Raw genomic sequence first — 25,002 nt, forward strand, 5'->3', positions numbered from 1 at the left:
AGCTTGCTTTGGAGTGGCTCGTCAGTGCTCCAAGCATGTGTGTTAGGTTTACTTTGCAAGGATGAAATTCGGTTCGAACTGTTCCGCCTCTCACAGATATTGAGACTGCTTAATCGCTTTGCCACATGGAGTAAGAAGTGGAACAATGATGATATTTAATCTTGTTGGATGCAAATAATTTCTCTGCCATGTTTGTATAGATAGGTGCAAACCTAGAATGGTTGATGAAACTAGAACCTGAATGCTAAAACATGAAATTAGGGATCTACCTTTAGTTGCTTTTCAACAAAAGAAACTCCAGAGCCTTCACAAGCTTTGCATGTCTAGTTAAAGGGTTATGTTATACCCTTAGACGGGTCAGTCTTGCTGAGTATTAGTATACTCAGGCTTGCTTGTGGCCTTATTTTCAGGAATAACTTGGGAAGACCCAAACACTAGCTAGTTTGACTTGGCCTAGTGTTTTACCTCCTGGCTGGTATTTGGAATGGGATCCATCTTCGACCAGCTATAGTTCAGCTGAATGATGTCATGCTTGGGCTTACCATGACATCAACCCTACTACGTTAGTATAGTCGTGTTTTCTTTCCGCTGCAAGATTGCTACAATAAGAGTAGCTTACATTTACCTCTTTTCAATAAGTTTGTAAAAGCTAGAACTTTAGCTTTCTAGTTTCAAAATTTGTTGTACATTACACTCCTTATCTATGTGATGTAAAATATTGTGAGATTGTTGTATCTCTGACTCGCCTTCGTGCGGGATGTATACTTGTGTTACGATCCGATATCAAGTGGTTTTATCGGGATTTTACCCGACAGACCAGTGATTATATCAGTTGAGGTGCTTTTAGGCGTTTAGTGCACTCAAATTGGTATAAATCAGAACTTGTTTTGCCACAGTTTCATGTCAGGATACCCATCTGGTTGGGATCTAACTACTGGACTTGGTATGCCTCCAGAATTCATGATCCCATCTCCGTCAAAGCAGCCAAGCACATCAGCATCTCAGCCGATGAATTAGCAAGTCAGTGCGTCGGCTCCACAGTCGACTCAGCCTCAAGATACCGCACCAGCGTCACAACCAGTGGTTACACCCACATCAGTACCTTCACCAGCAAGCCCAAGCAATGTGTTGTCCCCATGGCCGACATCTGGCGATGATGCTGCAGCCCAAGTCTCCTACAGAAGTCCTGGCAAATAGATTTCCTCATGCCAATGGAGTCACATGGGTTTTCCAGGATCTTGCGACTGGCATGTTGCGCCACGTAAATGTGCCTCTAGTAGCACATCAACAGCCCAATCAGAGGACAGTGCAGAACAGTCCTGGTAATGAGATGGTGCTCTACCAATCACCATCCAATCAACCACCTCAGCAAGTCACCCAAGCTACATCGGCTGCTCAGCCGATGACTACACCAAACGTCCAGCCAGCATCGACAGCCTTGCTATTGACTCCACCAGCACCACAGGCAGCATCAGCTGGTGATCAACAGATCGACTGGGCATCCAAGATTGCTGAGGTGATCAGAGATTAGTTTGGTTTGAAGCCAAAGCAGCAGAATTTGATGTACAGAACTCCGTATCCGGCTGCTTATGATCAACTGCCATTGTCCCACAAGGACAAGCTTCCAGATTTCACCAAGTTTTCTGGACAGGGGGAAGTCTCCACGGTTGAACATATCAACAGATTCATCATACAATGTGGAGAAGCAGCTCAACATGACGCATTAAAAGTGCATTTGTTTTCCATGTCTTTGTCTGGATCGGCCTTTACATGGTTCACTACATTGCCAGCCAACTCCATTATATACTGGGCTGATCTGGAAAAGCAGTTCCACCAGTTCTTCTACTATGGAGTAGAGGAGATGAAGCTGACCGATCTGACCAACCTGAGGCAAAGAAATGATGAATCGGTCGCCGCTTTTATTCAGAGGTTCAGAGATGTCAAGAACCAGTGCTTTAGTCTGGTTCTATCTGATCGACACCTAGCAGAGGTTTCCTTCCAAGGACTCCTGCCACGCATCAAGGAGAAGTATGCTTCTCAGGAGTTCTATAGCATCAGTTAGATGGCCAATAGGATGACAGGGGAGGCAAGACCGTATGAGTAGAAGTGAAGCAACTTCCAGAAAAAGGTCAACTTTGTTGACTGCTCAGATGCTTCTGACTCAGATGATGATCAGATGGTGGGATCGGCTGAATGGTTTCAGAACAATAAGAAGCTGATCTCATGTCCTTTCAGTAACAAGGAACCCGAGAAGTATGGGTTTGACATTACCAAAGCTGACAAAATCTTCGACCTATTACTGTCAGAGAGGCAAATTATGCTAAAGTCATATCATACAATCCCGACAGATCAAGAGTTGAAAAATATCAAGTACTACAAGTGGCACAATGCAACATCCCATGACACCAATGAGAGCAAAGTGTTTCGTCAGTAGATACAATCGGCTATAGAATAGGTGTTGGCACCTACCAACGTCACCTAGCGATGACGCCTGCAGACACTAATTTGGGATGGCAGTATTTCATGAACCACGAATAGATCCGTAAGCGCACGGAATACCGCTGTAGCATTTTACCCGGGAGTATACCGGGGTGTCATTTATATTTCCGCAGGGAAGGCGATGAGTGAGAGAATATATAGATCAGTTGGTGAGCTCTATCTAGATTGGATATTCTCATGCATAAACAAGGGTAAGATAATAACATGGTAGGAGGTAGTGTGACACACACACAAACTACTCTCTTGGATAAATAAAAGAATAAATATTGCTTTAGGCCGGGAGCAAGGTAAAAGTTAGAGCTCGAATCAGCTGTGCTTGGCTAGCTATATCTACACTTTCTCATTGGTTAGCTCGTCAGAGATTAAACTACACAACAGGGAGATCGCTATCGAAGTAACGGGAGGAGCCCGTACACCCCGGCGACTTTATGTACCTCCTACTCCCCATACCGAATGTGGAGGATTACTAAAAGTTTCGAACAGGGCTGTCACTACCTGCCGGATACCTCTACAAACCATGGGTATAGTTGACATCCAGCAACTCTTATCTAATCTAGACACCATGTCTACACTAGTAAGGGATACTCTAGTGTCCCGCATGGAGCCCCCACCATCCGGATGGACAGACATCACACTAGAGCAATCATACAAATACTGGAGCAGTTGATAGTGTTCTAAGAACAAAAGACTAACCATCTCCAACACAGGGCGATCATGCAATGCAAGCATTGAATAATAACACAACCATGACAAGAAGCATATACTCGATAACTTAGAATATACTTCAAGCAGATATCGGTAACCATAGTCTAATTCAATTACAAATGACCGAATATTACAAGAGAGAGCTGGAGATGAACCCATACCAGACTCTCGAGCAACTCCGGTGACTCGATGACTCCTAGACTTCTCCTAAACTCCACTAAGCCTAAAGACTATGCAAGGAATGCAAGAGAGGAAATGAGAGGTGTGTGTTGAGAGAGTGTGTGTGTGTGTGTGTCCTATTCTCCACCCCCCTGTATTTATAGCAGGAAGCCACGGGATGAAGCCTGCACAACCAACGTAGGGGACCAACGGGGAGGCGCCACGTGCCCTGGCTGAGGCGGTGGGGCCCACAGGCCTGGTCGGCCGACCAGGTAGGTCGGTCGGCCTGCCCGGGCCGCCAACCGCCCCCAACTTCTTCTGGTAGGCTGTGTTGGGCCTCCTTGTCTGATCCACGTTGGGGTTGGCCTGTCTTGACTCGTTTGAATTGGGTTCTTGCATCACTTTTGGTCCATCTGAGCCTGAATCGGTGCTCTGATAATTTCTGTGATTTTATGTCGGGCCAAAGTGTGCTTGCAACCTGCATATTAGCAAGAAAACACAACTTGCATATTCTAATAGGTAAAGTGTGGTTTAGGGACTTTATTGGATAAGGATGCGTGTAAGAAATACAAACTCTCATGATTTTCTGATCAAGTTGACGCCTGGAAATGATCGTTAGTGAGCGTCAACAAGATCCCCCAAGCTGTCCTTTGCTCATCCCGAGCAAAGTAGGACAAATCAGGTTGTTGATCAGAAAATCACTTTGACTCGTACCTTACCTATCATGTCATAGTCTGAAGCAAAGAGATTCATCTATAAGCTTAAATAAGTTTGTTAGTATACCTTTGCTCAATTACCATACTCCTGTCGGTGTTTACCGCCAAGCCTGCTCAGGGATACCCGTAGCAGTAGGGTTTGTAGGTAGGGATGGACTGCTTTAGAACTCGATGGGGGGAATGTTGGCGCTCCTTAAGTACCCATTTTATCCCTTGTTTATCCTTGATAATGGTATGAATTTAATATCAAAATCACTAACCGTCCAAACCCCGGCCTAATTATTGGTCATTTTCACATTTGCACATATATTTTGGAGGAACTTCGTTTTTGTAGGTTTTTGGCCTATTTTGGAGCATGAAATGACGAGGCCCGTGATCGAGCACTAACACGGAGAAAGACGAAGGCCAAAGCCCAAAGGGAGGACCAAAGCCCATGTTGATTCGAAGCCCATTCACGCACATCCATCCTCCAAGAGAGCCCAACGGACCGAGCCCACGAAGATGAGATCAAGATACTTCGGGATTAAGCAAAGCAAATGAAGATTTAAGGAAGGATTCCCTATCCTATCCTTTCCTTGAAGATATCTCCAAGATAACGATGTCCAAAGGGGTGCAATCATGAAGGACATAAACTCTAGAAGATGCGAGGAGTCTACACGCGAAAGATGAGACCGAGGCGAGCCCGAAAGGGGTTAGGCCGGCCGGCCTAGGCCCATGGGGCCGACCGGCCTAGCCCGTTTTTGAGGCAGTTCGGCCTCTCCTTCGACCGGTGGTTTCCTCGGCTTATAAATAGCTCGCACCTTATTCAACTCGCAGCATCCATCCACCCAGAACTAGACGGAAACCTAGGGCTAAGACCGGAGGGAGACGACGGCCGCCGCAAGTCTTTGAAGTTGTCTAGGAGATGGCTTAGGCCACCCCTAGCCGCCATGGCCTCCCTGCGTGGTTGTGTCATGGTGTTGTTCATGAGCTAGTTGGAGTCATCAATGGTGTATACGTGGTGGTGATGATCCAAACGAATCTATTATGTGAGTAATGTCTTCATGTCATCCGATCTATTTAGCGATCATGTCTCTCCTCTTTGATTTCGTTCTTGCCTTGGGTAATGGGGACGTGGGTTCCCGATCTTCCGTCAGGTTCTGGATAACTCTCGTTGTAGGCGGAGCGAGACACACCGATCCGGCTTCAGATCCTAAGACCCGAATCCAGCAATCTTAGCACCACAACTCCTCTGGTTATCAACCGTGTTACAACCCAGTTGACCTCGCCAAGAAGGCTAATCCCTACAAGCGCAACGAAGAACACAAGCAAGAACTCGAAAGAAACGCAGCTCAAATAGAGTGACTCTGCAGATGAATGATTAATCTCACAAGTTGGGGTTTCACAAACCGATGAACGGCGACAACTGTTCTTGACAGAATGAATCTAAGCAAAACCCAAGTAACCTAATGGCGGCTGCTGTGTATATATAAGAGAGAAGCTAGGGGGGCGGCCAAGGGGGTGGCCGGGCAACCCTAGGGAGTACAAGGCCTTCGGGCCCAAAAACTGGCGTCGCTGCATCCAGGCAGATTCTGGTCGTCATGTTGTTTCGACGATTCCCATCGACTCCGAGCGTATTTTGATATGGGAACAGTTGGGTTGGAAAGCTTATCTCCTTAGCTTTCCAACGATATATAGAACGCCAAAAACGGAGCCCGTATGTGGCCTGGGCGTCCGTTTTCGTGAGTCCTGCTCCTGCAGTCCGAACCAGACTCGCGAATAAATCGGACTTCAATGTGGAGTGGGCTTTGAACTCTATCTTCGCTTGGCCCTTGGTCATATGCGTATTGGTCATGTCCTCATCATTCTCCCCTTCTTGGTTTTGAGTCGTCCTCGACTCAAAGTCGTTGATGCTTGCGGAAGTAGTTGTTCCCATTCTTGACATGATCCTGCGTTGCTCCCCTTCTTGAAATTGAACCTGTTGTGACAAAACAAACAAAGAAGAACAAGAGGAACTCTGCGTGATAGGATTAGTCTTAAAATAGCCCTCTTTTTCATCAAATTGTTGCATAGCAAAAGGAGATTTCAGATTTGAACACATATAAACATGATGCACCATGTACTCTCCTTTACAATTATAATTGCCAATAAAGTGATATGTACATTGAGATAACCATGGCAATCCAACACATTTAAATTTCTCCTCCAAACTACTAAGTGCACACAAAGTATCAAACTCTATATAACCCAAAGTATTTAAAGAAGACAACAATTTCCTTTCATCCTTTTCTGTAGCAATTGGAATCAAATGTTTATTTTTAGCATAAGTCTTTGGTTCCAAAAGAAAAGGATTAGTTTCCTTCACAATTTGTGGCACAAGGATAAACATAGAACTATCACACAACTCTTCTTTATCACAAAAATCAGTAGAATATTTATTATGTGACAAAATCAATTCAGATTTGGTGTCCACTAAATGTTGCTCTATTATAGCATGAGCGGTGGACAATTTCAGCACATCAAGAGAGCTCTTACCTGAGACAATTACCTGTTCATTCTCTATCATCTTGTCTTCTGTTTTAAATACATGCTGCAAAATATTAGGTCCAACAGAAGACAAAGCGATATCTTTAATTTGTACAAAATCATATTTAGAGGAAGGCACTGTAACATCTGAAATAATCCATTCTTTTCTAAAAGGCTCATTCTTTCTTCTCTCTGCTCTTTCAAGATCAGCTTCTAAAATTTCAGTTGCGGTCATAGATTTAAGTGTAATTTTTCTTCCATTGTAGTTCAAAGAATATCTATTTGCAACCTTTTTATGTACCACATCATTTATATTAATCCATGGCGTTCCTAGTAATAAATGACATGCTTGCATGGGTACTATATCAAAATCAGCACTACTCTTGTAAAAACCAATGCTAAATTCAATATGTGCAAATTCAGTTACCTTAATCTTATCGTAAGAATTTACCCATTGCATGTAGTATGGATGTGGATGTGGCTTTGTGGTCAGACCAAGCTTCTCGACCAGCTCTAAACTTGCAAGGTTGTTGCAAGTCTCACCATCAATGATGACTCGGCAACGTCGTTCCATCACGGCAAAGAAAGTCTGGAACAAATTGTTGAATTGATTTTGCTCCACTTTCTCCATTTGAGAACTCAACACTCGCTGAGCAATCTCAGTGTTTCCTGACATTGTTACTAAGTAGACAAGAGAAAATACAAAAGGTTATCCCTATCAACTACTATATGTGGATGTGGATGGTGGAAACACAATCTCGCACGTCTTACCAAGCTCTTACAAGTGTTCTTACCAATGCAAAGCAGAGGATGGTACAACCGGTGGCTGGTTCGTGATACCTGTGAGGAAGTGGTACCAAGATTGCAAGATCCTCTGGGTGTACTGATCTGAAGTAATATGTGGAGCTTTGGGGGGCTTTATTTAGTAGCAAGGATTAGCACAATTGAAAATCAGATAGCAAAAATTGAATAAATATCCAAAGTACTTATCAATGTTGCTGGCCTAAACGTGTTCCTAGAACTAGTTCAAGCAAGCAAGTGACATATACCAAGCACAAAGGACACAAAAGGATGCAAGCAATTCTGATTTTTTTTCCTTTTTTTTTGTGCGGCTCTTTTTTATGCACTTGCCTTTTTCTTTCTTTCTTTTTCTATTCAAAAGTGCCACAAGAGCAAGAGACAACTCCACACTATCACAAAATTGTTGTCTGTAAATTACAGATTTGCTACACAAACTTATACAGGCTGTTTGACAAATTTAGAGACTTCAAACACGAAAACTTACAACATGAAAGTTGTAGATCCTCCTTTTCTCTTTCTTTGCAATATATGGAAAGTCTCTTTTGGATAAAGGAAGTAGAAGATATTGACCCCGAAATACAGACTACTCAGAAATTTCTGGGTCACCAACAGATTGACTTCCAATACAGATTAGGCGCAGATAACTACGTTTTCTGGAATTCTCACAATTGATAAAGTTGTAGATAATTTCACAAGCTTTCCAGAAAGTACTAGAACACAAAAATCCGAGTTCGTATGCGAGAGATATCATCAAAATACCAAACTGGACAGAGACAAGTCCGAACCGGACGTGATGACAGGATGGAAAAGGACACGGTGACACGATGCAAAACTCAAACCAATCTAATGGCGGCTGCTGTGTATATATAAAAGAGAAGCTAGGGGGGCGGCCAAGGGGGTGGCCGGGCAACCCTAGGGAGTACAAGGCCTTCGGGCCCAAAAACTGGCGTCGCTGCATCCAGGCAGATTCTGGTCGTCATGTTGTTTCGACGATTCCCGTCGACTCCGAGCGTATTTTGATATGGGATCAGTTGGGTTGGAAAGCTTATCTCCTTAGCTTTCCAACGATATATAGAACGCCAAAAACAGAGCCCATATGTGGCCTGGGCGTCCGTTTTTGTGAGTCCTGCTCCTGCAGTCCGAACCAGACTCGCGAATAAATCGGACTTCAATGTGGAGTGGGCTTTGAACTCTATCTTTGCTTGGGCCTTGGTCATATGCGTATTGGTCATGTTCTCATCATTGGATGTGCTTATTCCTAGATCTATTCTCGAGATAGATTGCATGGGGTGTTCTTGTAGCTATGGTGGCTAGGAGTTCATACCGGATCTACCTAGGGGGGTTCGACACTAGCGTGCTTCTGGGTGCCCTTGTCCAAAGGGAGTGTCGTGACAGGGCGTGGCCTGAGTAGGGGAGTTCCCGAGGGGTTGGATTGGAGGTTTTGGTTTAAAGAGGCTTTGGATGAGATGCATGTTGTGTTTACTCGTTTAGCTAGAACTACAACTAGAATGCGAGCGATCGGTTTAGTCATGCCTTCGGTCATGCTTTATCCTTACCGATGTTCATGGATGAGATCAACCTTTGTACACCACTCATATTTATCAAAGGTTTACCCTTTATATGCAATCAATGCTTCATGGTAGGATAGATCCGTTAGATTAGATGGAAATCCCTAGCAAGTTCATTGTCGATCCACGGATTGATAAACCTTGGGGGAATACTCTAAGGGAAAAGCTACCACGATTTGTGCGCTTGCGGTATATAAATTGGGGCGCTAAGGAGCATCAACAAGCTTTTCTGGCGCCGTTGCCGGGGATCGGCAACTCGAACCCTAGGGCGATCTATCTAGTTTTTTGGACTAACCCTAATTTTTATTATTGCATATACCCTTGTTTTTTTATTTGTGTCCTTGAAAGCAGGTGGAAAAAGTTAGACACCAAACTTGCACTTCGAGAAGTCCATAATCCACTTTGACAAATTTCAACAATCGGCAACAAGATGATCGAGGAGCCTCGACATAGAACATTGACAACGTCCACATCGACATGACGGCAACAACATCAAGATTCACTCTTTAGTGGTAGGTGCTAACTTTTGTTAGTGGCCCAGCATCCGCTATCGAGTCCCCACTCCCCAAAGCAAAAGATGATAAATAAGGTACGTCGCTGTGTCAATTAATTTTAAAGACTGATGTTTTTGGGAATAATTATTTGTTCAAGCAACAGGTATGAAGCATGCCCGCGAAGAAAATTGTGCGATCATCATCATCTACGAAGTGTTACTGTTGTGATGAGTTTTTTGTCCAAGATCAGAGAAGTACCATGAGAAAATAATAGATTATTTTGAAGCTCCATCAAGTCTTCTTCCCAACGGATCAAGAACCATCAGCTTTGAAGATCGGTGTGAAGAGTTATGGTAAAATCTTTCAACGCTGCGCGTTCTGAAATCCCTCTGGACAGATTGCAGCGGCGTAATAAAACGAGCATAACTTCTTTATCCGGAGTCTAATTGGGGTGAATAACCACTTGTTGGAAAGATAATTTGATGGACCTTGCAATGGAGGAGAAGTTTGGTACATGTTCTGCACTGGATGAAGGGGAATACAATGAGGACAGAGGCAGTAGCAACCGACGAAGAAGGTGATGATGATGTCAAAGAATGATTGGAAGGCTATGTACGCAAAAGATGATGATTTAAAGTTAATCAAAGCTGGAGGCAACAAGATTAGAAGAACCACGACACCACCTATCTTCTCCAGTGAGATGCTCGATATACTTCTAATCGAGTGATGCTATCAAGGAAGGAAACCATTCGGATCATCAACACAAAGCACAGGAGCATCTTCCAATCCCGACACCTTGGGTAAAGCAAGAACAATGGAGAAGACACATCATTGAAGCTGTGATATTTGCTGGTGAATCAATGGTGATGACCTTGAAGCCTAGGGACGCACGACACTACTGTCCAAAGACCACATGATCGAGATCATTGACATCTTCGGATGAATTCACAAGAAGATATTATTCTCATCAATGTCCAGCTCGACCTCAGAAGAAAATAGCAGCATATTTTTGGATTTTCAAAAGTCCCATGAAGTTCCGGTTCTAACGAATCAAGAATGAAGCCAATCGAAGTTTCCTACAAGAAGTTATGGCCAAAACATCGAAGGTCGTGCACTCTGAAATTTTCTGGACTGTACGCAGCGCTAAAGTAAAACGGTCATAACTCTCTCGTTTGGACTCCGTCTAAAGCGAATGACCACTTGTTGGAAAGGTAATTTCATAAACTTTTCAATAGAGCTATATTTTAGTATATGTTCTATTCTAGACGCAGGGGAAAATGCACGAAGAAGAGGCAGGAGCAACGCGATGAGAACAAGATAGAGAAGATGAAGATGACAACAATGAAGGGGAGCTTGGGCGATGCTTTCATCAAGCGTACATGATAAAATTCAGAGGCTTGGAGCAGAGGAAGAATCCCAATGACATTGGCAAATGAAGACACAAGCGGTCGACTTTCGACAAATGAAGATGTTGCAAGCAAACCATGATGGATTACAAGAGGCGACATCAAGCTGCATGGAAACTTCGGATTCTCGCACGAAGGACCATGGCTTCACATCAATGAGAAGGTAGGTGAGAAAGTCAAGCTCTATGACTTTAAATGAAGCGCTTTGCGGGAGGCAACCCGTTCATTTTATTTATATATATTAATATGACCGTCTACATTGCACTCTTTAATCGGAATATCAAGTAACATTGTACCATTGCTCTAACAAAAACCACAACTTCATGTTGTTCATTCTAAATGTTATTGAGGGAGTACTTTGTTATTTGATCTTGGGAAACTTGTAGACCTTTTTGTGTGCCTATTAGTGTTTTGAGTCTTTTTCTTTGCGTCTTTTTAGAGAGATTTATGAAGCATTGCACCACCCTTTGATTCTAATCTTATGGCTAGTTAACTTAGGCTAACTTTTTGTTTTATTTTAGACCACCTCATCAGACCATATCATTTTGTTCACCCACCCCGTGTTGAATTGCATAACTTGTTGTTCGTCTCACCCTTGCATTGCATTGCATGTTGCATAAAAAAACTTTTTCTAAAAAACATTGACTAGTCTCGCTTTTGAGATCCTAAAACCCTTAGGAAAACCACTCGTAGAGCCATCCCAAAACCATAGGGTATGTTTTTCATTCAAAAAAAATCTAACTTTTTTTTCTCTCTAGTTTTTTTGAAACCACCTTAGATAGAATTTCTATACCCAACACTCTCTCTTCAAAATTTTTGTTTTAAGCCAAAAATATAGGAAACCCATAAACCTACTTCTAAAACCTTGTTAGCTCGGTTGCTTGATCCTTTTTCGATAAATAACCTTTTCATTGACAAAAGCCTCGCTTCTTATGAAGTGTCGCGAAGGCTTTTTGTCACTCTTAGCAATTGTTTTTGAATAAGCTAATTGCGGAACAACATCGAAAGGTCCTTTCAACCTTGCTAACACTTGTTTTTGCTAACTTCGCATTTGCACTTTGCATCCATTCCATTGTTCATGCCCTCATTTTGCTAGCTTGGTCTCAATTTTATTGATGTATGCTTTCCTATCTATGTAATGCTAATCATGATAGCATTTACCCTTTGCAATCTTGTGTAAACATGGTGTTTAGACATGATTGAAGACCATCATCATTTAGTTACCAAGCTATGAGGTTGCATTTGGTTGGTTTATAAGCTTTGCAATGCGCTTTATTTTTTCTTGTGCTATGAAGGCCTATTGATCTTTGGATAGACATGGTGTTTTGACCTTGGTTAAATAAGTCTTTTTGGCTATGGAGAAGTTCGGCAACCTAGTTGTAAATATGGTGTTTAGAACTAGGTGTAAACGTTGTCTTTGTTTATATACCTTCCTCTCATTTGCATTTACACTAGCACACACGTACACTCACTAGTTTCGCTAAGCTAGCTATGCCACAAATTGAGATCTTAGGAATGGTGGGTTTGTTGGCATTTGTTTCTACTCTCGACCGTCACCTTAGGGGTAGATTGTGCACTTGAATTGTCTTGCAGGCATGACAAAGCGTTCCCATGAATTCGTGATCAAAGAAGAAATCAAATTCGTCAACATCTCCAAAGTTCGAGAGCAAGCCGCGCTGTTTTCATCAAATTTTTCTCATGTACAGAGACATACAAGGAAGAAAAAGTTGATATTCAGAAGCTCCATGAAATGCCCATTCCAACGCATCTAAGATAAATGAATTTGAAGACCCGTACAAAGAGATATGGCAAAAACTTTGGATGCTGCGCGTTCTGAAATTCGAAACAGATTGCAGCGCTAGGATAAAATGGACACAACTCTCTTGTTTGGAATCAATTTTGGGCGAATAAGGACTCGTTGGAAAGGAAAATTCGTGCACTTCGCAATGGAGCAATGTTTCAGTACAGGTTCTGTTCTGGAAATTGAAAGAAAAATTCGTGAAGATGAGGCAGCAATGGGACAACGAGGAATTGAAGGTGGCGACGACGATGAGAAGCAAGGATTGGGACCATGACTTAGTACAAGAAGAAGTTGAAGGAAATTGAGGCAACAAAGGTGAAGACACATTGAAGATGATATTCATACACATGAGGGAAGGACTTCAAGAATTGCAAGATGGTCCATCTTCTCCTTCTACGCCTAGCATCATGCTAAGCATGGGGGAGGATTTCATGGACAAGGAAGAAAGATCTCATGGAGTAAGATAATCACGGTTGCCACAAGATGCTCATGATTCTTCTTCCATGCTTAGCACAATGCTTAAATAAGGGGGAGGCCGCGCTACACTTCATTACGAGCATCAAGAAGGACGGTAATTCTTCCTCAACTCTCTCTTTTTCTAAATGCTTGTACATATATGCCTTCAACCATAGATGCAACCTTTGTATATCTCTCCCTATAATAACATGGCTACTAGGAGTACAACCTAGATTTATTTTTGTTTTCAATGAATGATAACCACCATCACCTTGAGCTCACCACGATGATATTCTTATATGCTCTTGCTTATGGAAAAGTGATGAAAGTTGCTGCTTTGTTTTACCTATGCTATGTTGTATATGACTTGACCATTTGCTCTCAATTAAATGGAATTAAAATGATTAAATACCGGCTCTTTTATTTGTGGAGGTTAAATGACTAAATTCTAAACCCACATATTCTATGTTGCTCTTTGATTTAAGTCTACCGATGTAACACCCTAATTTAAATTTCAGTATGTTTTAATAAATTAAATTGGCTTTATTTAATTTTCTAAGGTTTATGGTGTTTAGTTGGCATTTAATCTAATTTTTGTTCCTTAAGTAATTAAAATTTATCATAGGTTTAATTTTTTTGTGTTGCATTCATGCTGGTGCATAACTTTAATTGTTTGAGTGTGGTTGAATTCAAATTTGTATTTGAATTCAAACCTTGTTTGAGTTAGTAGGAGAAAAGTTTAGAAATAGAAAAGGCAAAACCCTTAACCCAGCCCAAACCCTTAACCCAGCCCAAACCCAGCCATCCAGCCCAACCTCACCCCTCTCTTCTCACGGCCCACACGCGACCGGGCCCGCTCCACCCCGGCCTGCTTCGCTCAGCACGGCCCGCTTCGCCTCCCGCTTGGCCCATCTCCGCACGGCCCGCCCCGCGGCCTGCCTCCGCCTCGCGCCCGGCCCGCACGCGCTTTCCGCCTCCCTCTCGCTGACTCCCCGGCCCCAGTTGTCGGCACCTCCTTCCCCGACGCGTCCGCGCCAGCAACGGCCGGCCGAGTCACGGCCGCGATTCCCGCCGCGCCTTCCATACCGGGCATGCACGCCTAGGCTCACTGCGCCGCCTTATAAATGCCGCCTGCGGCCTCCCCGAACCCTACCTCCACTCTGCCGTCCTCGAGTTCTAGCACCGCCGCCCTACCCCACCACAAAAGTTCCCTGTGCCGCCGCCGTCACACCACACCGCCGCAACCTAGACTCTGCCAACCACTGCAATAGTTTCACCTCGACGCAAGGAAGCTCCCCGAGCCGGTAATTTTCAACCACAGCCTCCCCAGTGGCCGGATTTGAGCCCGACACCATCGCGGGTGAAGTTGCTCGCCACCGATTTTCCTTGTCGTCGGTGTCCCTTCGGCTGCACTGACCTTTTCCCTGGCTTCATAGCTCGACGCTGAACCTGCTCGTGGAAATCAGAAGCCCGGGGGTGCACTCCTTCGGCTTTCTCCGCAAACGCCGAGCACCGTCACCGCCGGACTCCGCCGTTGACCTCTCTGCACCGGCTCTCCTTCCTTTTTCCAGGGCTTGGTGAGGCTCCCCATGGCTTTCCCTTCCTTTTTCGCTAGATGTCGAGGCCCGTAGATCGCTCCAGAGGGAGGAGCACCGCTTGTCGGTGCGCCTTCACCGCTCACAGCGCCGCCCCGCCGTGGCGAGTTCACTGCTGTGCAGTAGAACCCCGCGCAGGCCAAGTCCAGGCTTGCCCGTGAGCCACACACGAACACTGACCCAGCTATGCCCAGAAAAATAGCACAGACCTCGCCCCGACGCTTACCCCGGCGAGATCCGCCATCGCAGCGCCGCCTCTGCCGCTGCGCACCCTCACTCCGACCCCTGCAGAGCCCGCTGATGACCCAGGTGGTTTGCGAAGGTCGCTCTGATCATCCCCGACCCTAACCCCAGCCAATTTAGCCCATGGAACACAGGAATCGGCGAGCTCCGGTGAGTTTCCGTGCAGCGCCGCCGCGGGGAATGGCTTCCCGGCGAGTTCCGCCGCCATAGTTGCCGGCGTTGGCTCTGAACCGGACGATCCGTAACCGACGCACGGGATTAGATCTAGATCTGGATTGGTTCGGATCGTTAGATCCAGATCCGGCGGCCGAGATCCATGGATACCGGTTTGCCTGGCTTTTTTGTTAAAGAACCCCCCAGTTTTCCCAGAATCAACCCGCAGGCCACCTATTTTGAAAAATAATCGCAGATAGGCCCAAAACTTTGCAAGAACACCCCTGAGCTTCCTAGAATTTGAACCCGCCGTCCAGGTTAGTTCTTTTTGCGAGTTAGCCCTTAGAACTAATGTTTAATTATGTTTCAGTCCCTGGTTTTAGCAGAAAGCCCCCTAGAACTTCAGTTTTCTTACAAATAAGCCCCTAGAACTTGTTTTTAGCCCAGAAAATGCGTTTTAGCTCCGTTTTTAGCGTTCTTTATGTCCACGCGATCGTTGTAACGCGTAGAACAGTATTAGAGTAGTTTAGTGTGCTGTTTTTATGTATTGATGTACTGTTTCTTAGTTTTTGTTAATGTTTGTTTGTATGCTTATTTTTCGTGCATTGTTTTGGCCATGTGTTCGTGAGTAGATGTTGATCCATCTGAGGAGCCCCAGTACCAGTACCCGGAGCAGCCGTCTTCGGAGCAGTTTGAGCAGCAGCCAGAGCAGTACGAGGAAGGCAAGTATAACATGAACAACCTATCACTTTTAAATACAATTTCATACTGCATTTAATACTGTATGCCTATAAGGACTTTCCTAGCCACTTTATATCCTTTAAATATACCTTTGGGTTGCATTTTGGTTAGTTGTGCTAGGTTGCTGCGCTATAACACACTCTATTCCTTTTTAATTAATTTGATTAATGGTTTACTTGAACTTAATTCTGAGAGTGACCCTCTGTGTGGATGAGTGGCTCACGTCTCGTTAAAAGATGTTTTTGTAGAAACATGGTTTAGGGGGCCAGCACGGTGCTTAGTGCTTGGTTGGCCACTCTCCATAAGGACCGGTTCATAGAGCGACAACCTGGGACAACAGCGCTACCACAAGGCTAGAATGGGATAGACTTGGCTTACTAATTAGGTCTTTTTGGTTTGGAGTAACTTACCTGCGGGGCAAGAGTAGTAAGCTTCAATGGTCCCTGCTCCTCCGGCTTGGTCTGTGCTTGGATTGCGCTCCTGTGCTTGTACCCCCGGAGGTGGGCCCCATCGTCGCCGACCTATCTCTCGCGGTTACGCCTTACCAACGAGATTCTTTGTAACGGCCTCGTAGTGAGTCGCTAGCCATCTCACCTAAGGAAGTGTGATGAACCTCTAGCGTAGCTCACGACTTGTGGGTAAAGATGTGCAACCTCTGCAGAGTGTAAAACTGGTATACTAGCCGTGCTCACGGTTATGAGCGGCCCAGATCCTCCTTTTGATTAGTGGAGTTATCTCTTTCCGACGAGGGAGGTGCTTCTCGGGGTTACCTTGGTGGCTTGGTTTTGGTTTGGTTCTCAGTAGTAACATGTTTAATCTTGATTAATTACTATGTAACTGGGTTTATGGTAATTCATCAACTCGTAGTAAATAGCTTTAATAAAATTTTGCCAACACTTAAAAGCTAATGCAGTTGAGTCAGCCAACCTTAGAGCCTCATAGTTTGTGTTATACTTGTTGAGTACAAGTTGTGTACTCACTCTTGCCTCTTCTCTACTTTTTCCTCTTGGCTACGCTACTGCTGCTCAGTTCCTGCCGACACGAGGGAGTTCGTCCAGCGCTACCAGGACTACGAGGACTTCTAGGTGTTCGTCTCCCAGTCGACGTCCCTGTGGCGCCCTGCTTCAGCTTCGGAGAGCTTTTATCGTATTTTGTACTTCGTTTCCGCTGTATCAGACATTTTGTCATTATTGTAATAAATAACATTCGTATTCATTTTATTATGTCTTATTCGTGATATGTGCTGTGATATACTGTTCATTCTGTTGTATATACGTGTGACTTGATCCTGGCACGTATATGATTGCTCGGTTTATGCTCTTTTATAAACCGGGTGTTACAACCGATGACCTTATACCATGTGTTGTTTAATTTGAAAACTTAACTCCTATGCTATCTACATTTGTGAATCTCTTGCAAAGTTCTACCCACCAAAGCCTATACATACATATTCTTTCATGATGAAACATTTAGATTGCAAACTTATATTTTGATGAGTTGGATTAAGATTGATTTCTTTAGTACGAGACTAAGAAGCTGGTCATTCCGTTTTTTTTTTGTGTAACCTTCTTTTTGCTAGCCTATTTATCCATGCATTATGAGTTTCTACTTCGGGAATTTTACAAACCTCGCTGGATATCCACCCTAAACCAAAAATATCTTTTTGTGATTACCTCCTTGACCACAACCCACTTTGAGTATGGATTATCATTTCGACGGAATCAAAAGAATCAAGGGCACCATATAAAGAAAAGTTTTGGGAGACAAGTCTCACCAGATATTCAAGAGGTTCTACAAAGAAGAAGGTGAATTTGAGATACTTACCCTAGCTAATTGGTTCTCCCACTATTCATACTCGAGGATGAGCATTCGTTCAAGCATGGGGGGATGGCTGGGTAAGTATTCTATGTTATCAAAAGTTCTAAGGAGCAAAAAGAAGGGTTAGTTGGATCCATGCCACTACAACTTCTTGAAGTTGGATTTCATGTTGAAATCCATGCCATTGAGTGGCATGATTTTCAACGTGAAACCCAAATTCACGGAGTTGTGGTGGCATGGTTTGAAGTTCGCTTAAGTTTGAGAGCATTGCATTTATTTATTATTGTGGCTTGTTCTTTAATTGCTAGTCTATCTTCCATAATGAAAAAGTAGCCAGTCACAAAATGAACTTAAATGCTAAATACTTGAGAGAGCAATATGTCTTGTTATGTATGACTAAGTGCAGAGAGGACATTGAGGGGCAACGCTGATTTCTTTATAAGCAAAGCTCCTAGACTTACTCGAGGACGAGCAAGGTTTAAGCATGGGGGGAATGTTGGCACTCCTTAAGTACCCATTTTATTCCTTGTTTATCCTTGATAATGGCTTGAATTTAATATCAAAATCACTAACCGTCCTAACCCCGGACTAATTATTGGTCATTTTCACATTTGCACATATATTTTGGAGGAACTTCGTTTTTGCAGGTTTTTGGCCTATTTTGGAGCATGAAATGACGAGGCCCGTGATCGAGTGCTAACACGGAGAAAGACGAAGGCCAAAGCCCAAAGGGAGGACCAAAGCCCATGTTGATTCGAAGCCCATTCACGCACATCCATCCTGCAAGAGAGCCCAAAGGACCGAGCCCACGAAGATGAGATCAAGATACTTCGGGATTAAGCAAAGCAAATGAAGATTTAAGGAAGGATTCCCTATCCTATCCTTTCCTCGAAGATATCTCCAAGATAACGACGTCCAAAGGGGTGCAATCGTGAAGGACATAAACTCTAGAAGATGCGAGGAGTCTACACGCGAAAGATGAGACCGAGGCGAGCCCGACAGGGGGTAGGCCGGCCGGCCTGGGCCCATGGGGCCGACCGGCCTAGGCCGTTTCTGAGGCGGTTCGGCCTCTCCTTCGACCGGTGGCTTCCTCGGCTTATAAATAGCTCGCACCTTATTCAACTCGCGGCATCCATCCACCCAGAACTCGACGAAAACCTAGGGCTAAGACCAGAGGGAGACGACGGCCGCCGCAAGTCTTTTAAGTTGTCTAGGAGATGGCTTAGGCCACCCCTAGCCGCCATGGCCTCCCTGTGTGATTGTGTCATGGTGGAGTTCATGAGCTAGTTGGAGTCGTCAATGGTGTATACGCGGTGGTGATGATCCAAACGAATCTATTATGTGAGTAATGTCTTCATGTCATCCGATCTATTTAGTGATCATGTCTCTCCTCTTTGATTTCGTTCTTGCCTTGGCTGTGCTTATTCCTAGATCTATTCTCGAGATAGATTGCATAGGGTGTTCTTGTAGCTATGGTGTCTAGGAGTTCATACCGGATCTACCCAGGGGGGTTCGACACTAGCGTGCTTCTGGGTGCCCTTGTCCAAAGGGAGTGTCGTGACAGGGCATGGCCTGAGTTGGGGGGTTCCCGAGGGGTTGGATTGGAGGTTTAGGTTTAAAGAGGCTTTGGATGAGATGCATGTTGTGTTTACTCGTTTAGCTAGAACTACAACTAGAATGCGAGCGATCGGTTTTAGTCATGCCTTCGGTCATGCTTTATCCTTACCGATGTTCATGGATGAGATCAACCTTTGTACACCACTCATATTTATCAAAGGTTTACCCTTTATATGCAATCAATGCTTCATGTTAGGATAGATCCGTTAGATTAGATGGAAATCCCTAGTAAGTTCATTGTCGATCCACGGATTGATAAACCTTAGGGGAATACTCTAAGAGAAAAGCTACCACGATCTGTGCGCTTGCGGTATATAAATTGGGTCGCTAAGGAGCGTCAACACTTAGGTGTTGATGATTGTTTGAAGGGGGTCCCTACCCGCCCTTATATATCCGGGGGGACAGGGTTACATGGAAAATCCTAGCCGAGTACAGTTGGAGTCCTACTACAACACAATCGGGTAGTTTCATTTTTACTACAGCTAGTTCTATGCCTATTCGGGTAGTTACAAAAGAGGTAAGGTACATCCATGAACTATCCCTTACTCTAGAACATTCTATGTCTATAAGTAGTCCCGCTGTCCCAGGTCTAACAAGCCCCCGAGCTCTTCGTAGCCGAGTTCTGCAGACGTCGAGTACTTGGCTGGGCGTCATCGAGTACTTCACGTAGTTAGAATATCCTTCTGGTTGCTTTTGGTCCTTCCTTCAGATACGTCGAGTAGTCCTTCAAGTACTTCCGTTTGCTTCGAGGCTGTGAGGTGCTCAAGCCCTGAAATCTTTGATCATATATGGTGCGCGAAGTACTCGTGCTCCATATGGAGTAGCCCCCGAGCCTTAGGTTGAATCGCAGAATCAGGCTGAGGGTCACTTCAGTCTATTTTCCAAAAAAATTTGAAAAATAAATCTCTGATGCCTATATCCAGCAGCCCCGAGCCTTAAATCAAAATCCCTTTTGCTGCGAGTAGCCCCCGAGCGTAGATTTGGAATTAAGGATTTAAGTCGTGGCATCAGATTTTATCCTTCAGATTATTTGCAGGATTCATCAGATCCGGAATCCGAAAAGACCTTTTTACGGGTAAAATCACAGAAAAATGATACAATTGGATCTGCCACACTGATTGCACCCGAAATAATTTCAGGAATAAAACCCGGGATGTACGGCTCTTTATTCAGTGCTCACATGAGATGTTACTATTTAGAGAATCTGCATTATTGTAGCTTTGACTGCGCCCGTGAATGCTGTCATGAATGCGTCCGTGAAACATGCACTGTTGATTCACGGATTGTCCTTCAGCAAGTCTCCTTGTGGCTATAAAAGTCAGGGGAGAGGCCTTTGCCAGAAGCACCAAAGTGTAGCGACTATGACTTTTCCTTGGTGTTCTTGCTCTTGCCCTCCTGAGATTTGTGTAGTTCCTTCCAACAAGAGATGCTAGAAGAAAACTTGCGAGTGACAAGAGAAGTCTCCGCTGCCTCCTCCTGCATCCCTAATTCCCTTGTCGGATCCATGCTAGACATCATGTCCTTGCATCTTCCAATGAGGTAGTTTTGGGGTCGCTGGGTTGAGTCTTGTTGTGTCACATCCTTGGGGTTACCTATTTCTAGGTGCCCAAGAACTGACATCTCTGGCGGAGAAATTTGATCTTGCCACAAAGTGTTTAGGGAGAAAGAGAAATTTCTCTGCAAGATGCTACAAGAGGACTTGCGAGGTGATTATTGTAATCTGCCTCCATACTCTTGTAGCTTATCTCCCTGAATACGAATATCTTTATTTCCAAAATGGGAATAATAAGTTTGTACTTTGACACGGCCTCGGGCCGATCTAGCTGCAGCAGACGTCGACTAGAAGCTCCAAGAGATCCAGGCGATGAGCATGCAGGTCCAAGTCATTGTAAAGTTTAGTTAGGAAAAAGTACTCGAGTTGTAATATCGAGTAATTGTACTGTGTCGAGTACTTATCCTTGTTTTGGAATGTAATCCCAATTAAGGAAAAGAGTGTCAAGTAGGTGACTAAGGATGTGAGTGTTTTCTTTTCCAGAATGTAATCTTAGAAAAGGGAATATCTCTTTTAAATCCTGTTTTTTCCGCGATTTACAACGGACTGTTGGCCAGTTGGGTGTTTTTACCATGTTTGCCACCGTCATTATAAAATGAAAAGGTGACATAGGTTTTACCCCACCGGCCGCCACTAGTTTTTACTGCTTTAGATCTGTCTTTCCGCTCTCAAGCTCTCAGATCCAAAGTTCCTGTTCCTTGTCGTTCCCCATCCTCCTCTTAGGGTTTCCACCAGTTTATGCGCGTGAAGCGATCTATGGGTTTTCGGATGGCCCCCAAGAAAGCGACCAAGGGGAAGGGTGTGGCTGTAGAGCCGACCCATAATGAGGGTTGGAACACAAGTAAGTGTTCTCAATCTGACTTAGATTCTCTGGTGTTGTAGGGTCTTTTAGTTCCCAAATCTATTATCCAATGGCATCCAGCCTTGGGTTCAGATCATCCGTATGAAAATATGGGGCAAATTGTTGCTTTTACCTCATACTTGGAACGCGGATTGGGGTTTCCTTGCTCTTCTTTCTTTTTTGGACTCCTGCGCTACTACAGGATCCAATTGCATCATCTGACCCCAAATTCCTTTGTTCATATTTCCATCTTCATGCATTTATGCGAAGCTTTTCTGGGCATTGAGCCCCATTTCGAACTCCTTCGCTTTCTTTTTCATTTGAAACCGCAGCTCAATAGATTTGTCTTAGATGTAGTAGGGGGCGCGGGTCTCCAACTTATGCAAAGAAGAGATAGAGTATATATCCCTTATGACCTTAGTATTAAAGTAATCGAATGGAAGCCCAAGTGGTTCTATGTCAAGAACCAGTCGAGAAGTTTTCCATCCATTACTCCCAGACCTCCAATCCAATGGCCCGAGTGGAATAAAAAACCAGTCGATGAGAGTCAAATCTCTGAACTACTCGATCGGATTGCCATTTTAAGACAAAATATGTTGACTGGGGAGGCAGTCATGTTTGACTGGATGAAGCGAAGAATCCAGCCATTGCAAGCTCGGGAATCGTTCGGATTCCAGTATCAGGGAACAACTGATCTGTCAAGATTCTCGGAGGAAGAGATCTTGGATGATGTAGTTTTTAGTCGAGTAAAACGACTTCTGAAGGATGTAAAGAAAATTCCAGTTGTTCCTGGTACATTTTCTGCTGTGAATCCACCGAAGCAGGTACTTGATAAGAGTAGTCGATACGTAGAAATCGAGTACTTTATCATAGTGTAACTCTGATAGGATTTGCTTTCTGTAGGAGGACGGGGATCGCTTTAAGAGTAGTCCATCGCTACCAGGCATTTATTCGCCCTTTTGTTCTTCCAATTTCCTCGATCTATTAATCAAATTTAGTATGCTCATATGAGATTTCATATAAGCAGTACTGATGTCCAGACTTGATTGTGCAGATGAGGCAGCGTCTGGAGAAAGGAGTGATGGGGAGCACAGCCCCACTCCAAGTGCTGATGCCCAGACAGAGTGCCTGAGGAGTACTCGGTCAGTGGCGAGGAAGCGTAGCAGCTCCTCCAAAACTACTAGCGACAGGTGAGTAGCTAGTTATATTTGCAATCGAGTACTTTCTAGTTGTCAATTTGCAAGTTTTGATTTGTGTTTTTGCTTTTCTAAGTCCGGCGGCTAAGATGCCAAGGACCTCATCATCTGGGGATGATACTGTGGTGGTACAAACTGTCCCCTCCACCACAGTGGACCCGTCAAGTGGGATCGGGACTACTCCTTCAGCGAGTAGTTCCGATATAAATAAGACCGTCGATGCGGGTAAGCTGGCCGTGATCACGAAGCCTTCCCGCAAATTTGGCGTCAAGGGGTTTGCCCTCATAAGAGCTCCTGCGTAAGTTATATAGAACTTGTATATGTAGGATCTGTTTTGAATTTAGTAGTTTGTAACTACTTTGTCTTTGCAGAGATGCAGTCCTGGGAGAGGACGTGGGGGCTGAGAGCCACTCAGCTTCTCAGCTGGAGCTGGGGAAGCCCCCAAGTACTCCCGATATGAGTGCTCGTGATGCAGAGGCTATGGTCGACTCCATGCTTCTGGATTCTCCTTTACCCCATTCTAAGAGGGCCAACGAGGAGACCCTGGAAGGTGGCAAGCTTCCGGAAGAAGGAGAAGACGAGAAGCTTCCTGAGGGAGGCGATAATAAACAGCCTGCGGAGACCCCTGCAGGTAAGCTTGTAGTGCCTTGTAGGAAAAGTATCCTTTTATTTGCCCTTATTGTAATTTAAGTAGCATGTTCTTCCTTTAGATTCCCAAGTCACAGGGAATACTGTAGGAAAAATTGAAGAAGTGCCCAAGAGGGCTGTTACAGAGGTGGTGGCGAGTGCTTCCCAGGTCACATCGGGAAGCAATTTGCCAAGAGAGAATGTGGAGCTAATTGTCAAGCTGCTAGAAGTAAGTAGTCGAATACTTCGAGTACTTTTGGAGTAGATCGAGTAGTATTCTGATCTTTTTGTTTTGCAGGAAGCACTGGGACGAATTGTCCAGTCTCCAGATGAGATAGAGCTAAATGCTCTCAAAGGGAGGGTTAAAACACTCTCGTCTGAGAAGACTGCCCTTGAAGGGAAGCTGAAGAAGCTTTCCCAATCTAGAAAAGGTTAGTCATTAGCATTTAATATGCACTCGACTAGTAGATCTGCTTAGTGTTTATAAGATTTTCTTTCTATCGAGTACACAGCTTGTGCCAAATCTTTAGAGATTTAGGAAAGCTTGGTACTGGATTTAAAGATTCTTATGTACCGCAACACAGATGAAATAGAGAGGCTTAAGAAGATCAAGGAGGACTCTAACCGTGAGGCAGCGACAGTGCTGCAACAACTCAAGACTTTGTCAGAATCTCGAGACTCGATGCAGCGAGAACTCGTGGAGCTGAGAGAAGTCAGAGATGCCGCCCTGGAGGTGGTGGAGGCCATGGATATCCCACAAGAGGATGGAGACGAATCGCTCACGCTGGCTGGGAGGCTTCACAGGGTTCCTGGAGCCTTCGAGAGGTTTGTCTCCGACATCACCCGTCATTACGTAGGTCACATGCTTGGGCTGGTGAAGTCTTATTGGCCAACCACTCGTCTGGACGCCCTTGGACAAAGTGACAAGGCTGACTGTACGGAAGATCAGTTTCGTGAGTATTTGGCGGAAACCTCCGGGGTGGCTGATCAGATTGTAGAAGCCTTGAGTAGGGCAGAGACTCCTTAAGCTTGTCTTGTAATTGAATTGGCGTGTGAGCCAGAAGTACTTTGAACAAATGTTGGATATTTGTGTAATGTTAAGTACTTGGAGGTAGGATTATGGAATCCTTTGTTGTGTCGAGTAGCTGCACTCGAGGGTCCTGAGTATAGGCGGCATCGCGCCCACTCAGTTATATGATGCATTGTATCCGTAAGTGCCTCGGGAGGCATTCTCAAATAGAATCGAATCTGTAAGGTTCTGAAACCATGGTGCTAACCAGTTAGGATTGAATCCCTCGGGATTAACCAAGTGGGAATAGCATTATGGGGGTGTTCAAAGCCGTAGCTTAGTATGGGTTTCCTTTTCAAAGGAAATGTTTTATTAGCGCGTAGCTATTATGGACTTTGTAGTCCAAATCGGGGGGAGATCTCATTTAGAGTATCTAGGAGGTATAAGGGGTTTCTTGATAGATAAGAGGTCAGTTAGCTCTCGACAACTACTCAGAGTAC

This window comes from Panicum virgatum, chromosome 1N (assembly GCF_016808335.1).
Source record: "Panicum virgatum strain AP13 chromosome 1N, P.virgatum_v5, whole genome shotgun sequence".
Classification (NCBI taxonomy): domain Eukaryota; kingdom Viridiplantae; phylum Streptophyta; class Magnoliopsida; order Poales; family Poaceae; genus Panicum; species Panicum virgatum.